At 37.9% G+C, this 9,088-nt stretch overlaps 1 long non-coding RNA gene across 1 annotated transcript; it reads left to right on the top strand.

Annotated features, from left to right (window-relative positions):
* Nucleotides 1–344: 344 nt before the first annotated feature.
* On the top strand, nucleotides 345–3,619 carry LOC140340960 (uncharacterized). The gene is made up of 3 exons (XR_011922772.1): nucleotides 345–462; nucleotides 2,063–2,185; nucleotides 3,443–3,619. It is a non-coding gene; the product is annotated as an uncharacterized lncRNA (long non-coding RNA).
* Nucleotides 3,620–9,088: the final 5,469 nt, after the last annotated feature.

Genomic DNA, 9,088 nt, shown 5'->3' with positions numbered 1-9,088 from the left:
CAGCATAATAAATATAACCTCTCCAAGACGCCAGTTCTCCAAAGTCACAACACCCTCTAAAGATAATAATATTTTCTAGCTGTAAAGAACTTGTACATAATGTCTTTCTGATCCATTTGCCTCAAGCAACATTGGAGCAAGTTGTGAAAAACACCTCCCTGCTTTAGAAAAAGTCAGAGATTCTGCACAGGTGTTTAAACTTTAATTAAAGCCATTGCTTGCATAACACAGTTAATAATATTTATTTATTTATATGGCTTCTGCCAAGTATTGTTGATATTCTGACGTAATGAGGCTCTCAGAAATATATAAATCTCAATGCCATGGTTATCCATCAGACCGACCAGTACACCAAGGAGTGACGACGTCTCTATCATCTCATCCTAAAAATCTAAATTCTGGTTTCCATAATCATGAACTGCATCCTTGTCCTTTTAATCTTTGGCAGTGCAATTACAGCAGGTGAGGAATTATTGAAAACATTATAGTTTTGTTATATTATTCTTTAATTTTTATCTTTACTCAGCATAAATAAACATGTCATAATTTGCGACAACGGCATTATATAGCTCTCTCCTCCTCATTTTAAAGCAGTTTCAGAACTTCAAGCTAGTGACTTTGCTTAGGCTGTGATGATATCATCAGTCTGCTAAAAACAGGAGAAAGAACTCTCTCATTTTCCCAAAAGCTTTGTGATACATTCTAGCCTTCTAGAGAATTCTGATTGAATGACTAAGAAGGTGGTTTTGATTTGTGACAGTTCCCCCCCCGACTGCATTTTCTGCAGTCCTCATTGTGTACATCCCCCCTTCCCATTCTGCACTGTGTGTGCCCCTACCCCGAGTTTGCATAGTGTTTTTCCCTTCCCCAGTCTGCACTGTGTGTGTTCCTACCCAGTCTACACTGGTCATGGCATGTGGAAATGATAACGACACCATACTTACTGCCAGTATGAACATAGCCTTAAGTATCTGCTGTAAGACAATGTGGGGGAGGGAGGAAGCACACAATACCTGGCCTAAAGGCAAAAACTTAAAAATACTGCCCTGGGTGCTAGTTAGGGGTAAAGTGCAGCAGGCACAGGTGGGGAACCCATGCTCACTCCATTTTGCAAGTAATTCTATGGTGGTCTATGGCTCTGGCCAGTTTGGTCCCCCAAAGGGTCAGGAGAAGGTCCCCGTTGGGGAGAGCACCAGCCAGAGCCGAGGACCATGTCACCCGTATTGAATGGCAAGCTCAGGGGAGTGGACGGGTTGTCTCTCGTAACACAATCTGCCCAATCTCCCATCGCAGGCTCAGACCTGCCAGATTCTGCTGTCATGACGTCACCCTGGGGAAAGTTTCTTTACCTTTAGGTGACACATAAGCAGGGGTGTAGTTGGGCAGGCATGTTTACATAACAACTGCCTTATGGAATCACAGGCTCAGGGCAGTGGATGGGTTGTCCCTCTCAACAATACCCGCCCACTCCATGGGTGGGGTGAGTGGGCCCACATTTGGCGGGTTCTGGTATTATGACAACACTCTGGGGGCAGTTTCTTCTCCTTTGAGTGACACAGGCAGGGGTGTATTGGGGCGGGCACATTTACATAACAACGATGCCCATGCGCACTCCCCATGGATAGTACCGCGCCCCCTCTTGTTTTTTTATGACCCTGGTGCTGGTATGTACCTAAAGCATGGTTTGTGTTGTTAAACACTTTTTTATTTAAAATGTAATTCCGTGCATGGGACACATGGATATCTTATTTAAACTAGATATTTGTCTTCTCTAGTAGAACCCCTCCCTTTTACCCCTTTTTTCCCATATTGGGTTATTCTAATTTCTGTGGCTCTATTATTTCTGCTTATGTTTTATAAAATTCCATTGCAGCTTTTCCATATGTTTTAATAGCTGTGTTCAAACCTTTGCTTTTTGTGAAATATTTTGTGTTATAATAATTGAATTTAGGGTTATTTGTTGACATTTGTGTTTAGGAAGTGACATGGAGGCTAGACTGATAAATAACAGTGAATTTTTAGGCTTGACTAGTATAATTTAACACAAGATCTTATTTTTTAGGCAGTGCCAGGTTCTGCGAAATTTGTAATATCACTGCGGATGTAGACAACTGTTCAGGGGAAACAGTAAAGTGCGAGAATGAACATGATTTTTGTGCAATACAAGTTGAAAACAGCACAATAGGTAAGATAAATAAAAAAACATACATATATTGTATACCTAACTTTAGAAAACATTCAAAAGAACTATGAAAGTAAAAAAAATCCATGTTCACATTGCCAAGAAAACTGAGATAAGCTTGTTAGTGAGTTAATTTTAAAATATCACATTCTTACCAGATATATATTTTATAACTCACTGTTTCATAAAAAATGTGGCTGCATATTTATATTCATGAATTTTCTTCCTTATTTTTCTTATAGAAATATTTTTGCAATAAAATGAAAAAGCCATGGAATAATGTTTCAACATTTTTCATATATAAAAATTTTTTTTACCTAGAACTTTAAGCATATCTACCTTTTTTTGTCTTGAATACCTAGGAGATGGGGGATTCAGTATTTTACATAGGAAAGATAAAATGTTTGTGATTTCAGTTTATATCCATTGACCATTCTTTCCTGAGCAGCACTGGACCCACAGGTTAGAAACCTGTCATTTTTCTTTATTTCACGCCCTCCATATATTCAGAGAAGCCCCCTGCTCCTGATTCCCTGATGTACAGGAAGGGGACCCAGCAAGAACATCCAGGCAACCCAACTCATAAGGTTGCCATAATAGATACTAAATATCAGATTTGTGTGTGCCCAGAAAACCTTATCAGTAAAAAGTTAGATATTGGTTCTAGAATTATTCCCCTCTTTCTAAAATGATTCTCATGATGTGATGGGCATTTTGCAGAAGCAATAACACGTACATACACTAGGTGTGTGTTTAAAAGAACATGTACTATACAAAGGGGGTATTTTTCATTCTTTTGGATACAAAAAGAAATCCTGCATGGTAAAACTAATTTTGTTTTAGGGCTAAGTTCTTCCATAGTTCAGTACATACAGGGGGGAAGGGGAGCAGCTTTGAAGCCAAGGGGGTCCAATTTCTTACCTTTCCTCCAACAGGATCACTTTCTTTCCTTTTCTGATTCTTTTCCTGAAATAACATATGATGAACATTGTAGGTAGAGCCCTCAAAGGTGAAAGCAGGCAACAGCATGGAAAAGTAAGACCTGACGCTGAAGGGAGTAATGTAATCAATTTACAACTGCAATACTCTCCATGGGGGGTCAGACTGGGTTGCCGCACTGTTATATGACTTTAATGGATTGTCCACCTGGCCATAGGTTTTTCTAAAGGAGGACAGGGATCATAGCTACAATTTTGTCATGACAATAAGATATATTATTATACATTCCAATGACCTTCTGTGTTTTTTTTCTTTATTTAGGGAATGATTCAAGAATTGGAGTTGGGAAGAGATGCATACCCCTTGCTGACGGGAAAAGTATGTGTAATACAACAGTAACTATTACTGCTCTGGATTATCATCATCTGGTGTACACAGAATGCTGTGACACTGACAATTGTAATAAGCATGGGATCAAATGTAAGTATGATATTTCTAATCATGAGAGTCTGAAAACAAGTCAATACAGTTTATATACATTTCCTGCTAAAATAAATGTAGTTCTGTTTGGAAAATGCTGTAATCCAACAATCTCTGCTAGACACTTTAACCACGTCCTTTTTAATGATAAATACCGACTCGCTAGTGAATGAGCAGCAGCTCATAAATGAGCCAATATTTTGATTCTATTAGAAATGTAAAAGAAGGGGAAAGAATAAAGGACGTTTTTTATGGCATAATAGTCATGATTATTTTAGTTTGCTCATCATGTTGTGTAATCAAAGATTTTTCAACTGTATACAAGTTATATTATAGCGTATATACAAACAAACACAGGTGGTTAATTAGCTAGATACCCAAAATAGTTGGGTATACAGTACTGTAGGAAGAATTATGTCTTCACGGTTCGCACACTGGCTTCTTCAGGGGATTTTTGAGACTCAAACTAGATTCACAAGGTTACCAGAACAAACATAATCAATAAATGTATTGGCTTCAATAAGGTTCAGTTGTTCCCAATGTGATTAATTCTTAGTTTTTCTAAGCTGGGTAGAAAGTCTAATAATTGTAGATTCATGGTTAATCATTAATGATAAGATAAAAATATAAATAGCTTTATGCTTGATGCTTAGGATGTGTGCACAGTAATATTCTTCATATTGGAGGAGATATAATTATCCTTCAGATATAAAATTGATTGCGATGAGTATATACGTTATTTATTACAATGATTTAATTATAACAAGTGTATTTTAAGGTAAGTAAAAGTTAACATCAACTGTCATCAACATTTTTATTGGAATCACAGGAATCCAAAGTCTAGGTTTTAAAATATTGAATGTGTGTGGATGAACCTGTAAGAAGGACATAAAAAAATAAGTAAAGAGTTTCTTTTATTTTGTTTATTGGTTATTAGGTCCAATAGTAAAAAGAATGTATTGGTTATTAGGTCCAATAGTATAAGGAATCATGTAATCAATATTGAATACTTAATTTAGAACATTAAAAAGTGGTAATAGGTACTCACCATTATTTGGTGTTTATTGGTTCACTGGCAGAGAGAGGGTTAATACTCCATAGGGTTAACACTAGTTGAAACCACATCTGTAAGGACAGAAGAAAGAATTTAATGTCTAAGTATACATTATTATCATTATTAATATTATTATTATTAATAATAATAATAATAATAATAATAAAAAACAAGATTTTTATAGCGCCAACATAATATGCAGTGCTGTACATTGAATTGGGGTTTTAAATGACAGACGAATTCAGAAGTTAACACAGTAGGAGGAGAGAACCTCGTCCACAAGAGCTTACAATCTAGGAGGCGGGGAAAATCTGACAGTAGCAGGGGAGATAGGAAGAGGTGGAAAATAGTGAGGGCTTCTAGAGACAGAAGATAGGCAACTTTGAAAAAATGGGTTTTGAGTGCTATTTAAAATGAGCAGACAGTAAAAACAAGCCAAATAGGGTGAGGATGGCTATTCTGGAGAGCAGGGGCAGCAGTAAATAAGTCTTGCAGTCATGCTTGTAAGGAGGTTATGAGTGAGGTAGTCATTAGTAGGTAATTGGGGGAGCAAAGAGAGTGGCTAGGGGAGTATTTGTCTACCAGGTCAGATTGGAAGGTTGGACAAGAACTGTGGAGAGATTTGAGGGTAGAGCACAGGAACTTGAATTTGCTCCTCAGGTGAAATGGAAGCCAATAAAGAGATGCAGCAGAAGAGAAGTGGTGGGAAGGATGAATAAGTCTTGCTGCAGCTTACCCACACCTAGTCACCCCACAGCCTCTCCCTTCCCTACCCTTTTCCTGAGATTTACCCTTCTCCTAACCTCATTACCATCCCCACTACCTATAAGTTCTTATCCCCTTTCTCTGGCAGTCTATGGAATGTCAGGTCCGTCTGTATTAAGCTAACCTCAATCATAACCTTCCCCTCTCTAAATCTCTAAACTTCCTGGCTCTGACTGAATTTTGGCTGCCCTCCTCAGATTCTGCCTCTGCTGCTGCACACTTCTACAGAGGCCTGCACTTTATACATACCCCTAGACCTGGCAACAGAGTTGAGGGTGGTGTGGGTCCATTATCTCCCCCAACTGTTACATTGAATGTCTCCAGTCTTCTCTCATCATCTCTCACTTGTCCCAATTCCTTCTGATCTACTCCGTGCCCCGTTCTCCACCCTAGCCCCAGCACTAACTCAACTATTCAACCTTTCCCTCTGGCTTTCAAGCTCCCTATTCCCTCCTCCTTCTCTTTGATATTTCCTCTGCTTTTGACACTGTTGATCGCCCCCTTCTAATACAAATTGTGCACTTCATTGATATTAAGACACTGCTCTCTCTTTATTTCTTACCTGCCTGACCGCTCCTTTCAAGGTATTTTCAATGGTAATTCCTCTTCTCCCACTCTCTTCCTTGTTGGTGTTGCAAAGGGTCAGTCCTTAGACCAGTTCTCTTTTCTCTGTACACCCCCTCACTCGGTATTCTCATATCCTCTTTTGGTTTACAATATTATCTGTATGCTGATGACACTCAAATCTATCTGTCCACCCCTGACCTGTCTCCCTCAGTCCTGGCCAAAGTTTAATGCTGCCTGTTGGCCATATCATGGATGTCTAATAGATTCCTGAAACTCAACCTGGATAAAACAGAGCTCATCATCTTTCCCCTTCAAATTCTAAACCTCACCCTGACATATTTCTAACAGCACTGTCATTTGGCCCTCCCCTTAGGCAAGTTGTCTTGGCATCACCCTTGATTCTGCCCTCTGATTTACCGCCTATATTCAGATCATTCCCAGGTCCTGTCACTTTCACCTGCTCAACATCTCCAAGATCCACCCCTACCTGTCCTAGAGACCACCAAACTCCTTGTACATGCTTCTATTATCTGTTGCTGAACTACTGCGACCTCCTCCTCTCTGGTATTCCACTAACCCGACTCTCTCTTTTATCTAATATAAAAGCTGCAGCAAGACTTATTCATCCCTCCCACCACTCCTCTTCTGCTGCATCTCTTTATTGGTTTCCATTTCACCTGAGAAGCAAATTCAAATTCCTGTGCTCTACCCTCAAATCTCTCCACAGTTCTTGTCCAACCTTCCAATCTGACCTGGTAGACAAATACTCCCCTAGTCACTCTCTTTGCTCCTCCAATTCCCTACTAATGACTACCTCACTCATAACCTCCTTACAAGCATGACTGCAAGACTTATTCACTGCTGCCCCTGCTCTCCGGAATGGCCTTCCTCATCCTATTTGGCTTGTTTCTACTGTCTGCTCATTTTAAAGAGCACTCAAAACCCATTTTTTCAAAGTTGCCTATCTTCTGTCTCTAAAAGCCCTCACTATTTTCCACCTCTTCCTATCTCCCCTGCTATTGTCAGATTTTCTCCGCCTCCTAGATTGTAAGCTCTTGTGGATGAGGTTCTCTCCTCCTACTGTGTTAACTTCTAGATTCGTCTGTCGTTTAAAACCCCAATTCAATGTACAGCACTGCATAATATGTTGGCGCTATAAAAATCTTGTTTTTTATTATTATTATTATTATTATTATTAATAATAATAATAATAATAATATTAATAATGATAATAATGTATACTTAGACATTAAATTCTTTCTTCTGTCCTTACAGATGCGGTTTCAACTAGTGTTAATCCTATGGAGTATTAACCCTCTCTCTGCCAGTGAACCAATAAACACCAAATAATGGTGAGTACCTGAGACCACTTTTTAATGTTCTAAATTAATTATTCTATATTGATTACATAATTGCTTATACTATTGGACCTAATAACCAATACATTCTTTTTACTATTGGACCTAATAACCAATAAACAAAATAAAAGAAACACTTTACATATTTTTTATGTCCTTCTTACAGGTTCATCCACACACATTCAATATTTTAAAACCTAGACTTTGGATTCCGGTGATTCCAATAAAAATGTTGATGACAGTTGATGTTAACTTTTACTTACCTTAAAATACACTTGTTATAATTAAATAATTGTAATAAATAACCTATATACTCATCGCAATCAATTTTATATCTGAAGGATAATTATATCTCCTCCAATATGAAGAATATTACTGTGTACACATCCTAAGCATCAAGCATAAAGCTATTTTTATTTTTATCTTATCATTAATGATTAACCATGAATCTACAATTGTTAGACTTTCTACCCAGCTTAGAAAAACTAAGAATTAATCAGTAATTAATACAGTTGAAAAATCTTTGATTACACAACATGATGAGCAAACTAAAATAATCATGACTATTTTGCCATAAAAAGCCGTCCTTTATTCTTTCCCCTTCTTTTACATTTCTGATAGAACCAAAATACTGGCTCATTTATGAGCTGCTGCTCATTCACTAGCGAGTCTGTATTTACCATTAAAAAGGACGTGGTTAAAGTGTCTAGCAGAGATTGTTGGATTACAGAATTTTCCAAAGAGAACTACATTTATTTTAGCAGGAAATGTATATAAACTGTACTGACTTGTTTTCAGACTCTCATGCTTAGAAATATCATACTTACGTTTGATCCCGTGCTTATTACAATTGTCAGTGTCACAGCATTCTGTGTACACCAGATGATGATAATCAAGTACAGTAACAGTTACTGTTGTATTACACATAATTTTCCCGTCAGCAAGGGGTATGCATCTCTTCCCAACTCCAATTCTTGTATCATTCCCTAAATAAAGAACAAAACACAGAAAGTCATTGGAATGTATAATAATATATCTTATGGTCATGACAAAATTGTAGCTATGATCCCCTCCTCCTTTGGAAAAACCTATGACCAGGTGGAAAATCCATTAAAGATCATATAACAGTGCGGCAACCCAGTCTGACCCCCCATGGAGAGTATTGCAGTTGTAAATTGATTACATTACTCCCTTCAGCATCAGGTCTTACTTTTCCATGCTGTTGCCTGCTTTCAACTTTCAGGGCTCTACCTACAATGTTCATCATATGTTATTTCAGGAAAAGAATCAGAAAAGGAAAGAAAGTGATCCTATTGGAGGAAAAGTAAAAAATTGAACCCCCTTGGCTTCAAAGCTGCTCCCCTTCCCCCCAGTAATACCAGTATAACAATTATTTTATTATTACCTGCTGTGTACATGTATGTACTGAACTATGGAAGAACTTAGCCCTAAAACAAAATGAGTTTTACCATGTAGGATTTCTTTTTGTACCCAAAAGAATGAAAAATACCCCCTTTGTATAGTACATGTTCTTTTAAACATACACCTAGTGTATGTACATGTTACTGCTTCCGCAAAATGCCCAACACATCATGAGAATCATTTTAGAAAGAGGGGAATGATTCTAGAACCAATATCTAACTTTTCACTGATAAGGTTTTCTGGGCACACACAAATCTGATATTTAGTATCTATTATGGCAACCTTATGAGTTGGGTTGCCTGGATGTTCTTGCTGGGTCCC

Source organism: Pyxicephalus adspersus, chromosome 11 (assembly GCF_032062135.1).
Source record: "Pyxicephalus adspersus chromosome 11, UCB_Pads_2.0, whole genome shotgun sequence".
Lineage (NCBI taxonomy): Eukaryota > Metazoa > Chordata > Amphibia > Anura > Pyxicephalidae > Pyxicephalus > Pyxicephalus adspersus.
This window is presented reverse-complemented; position numbering and strand designations above follow the sequence as displayed.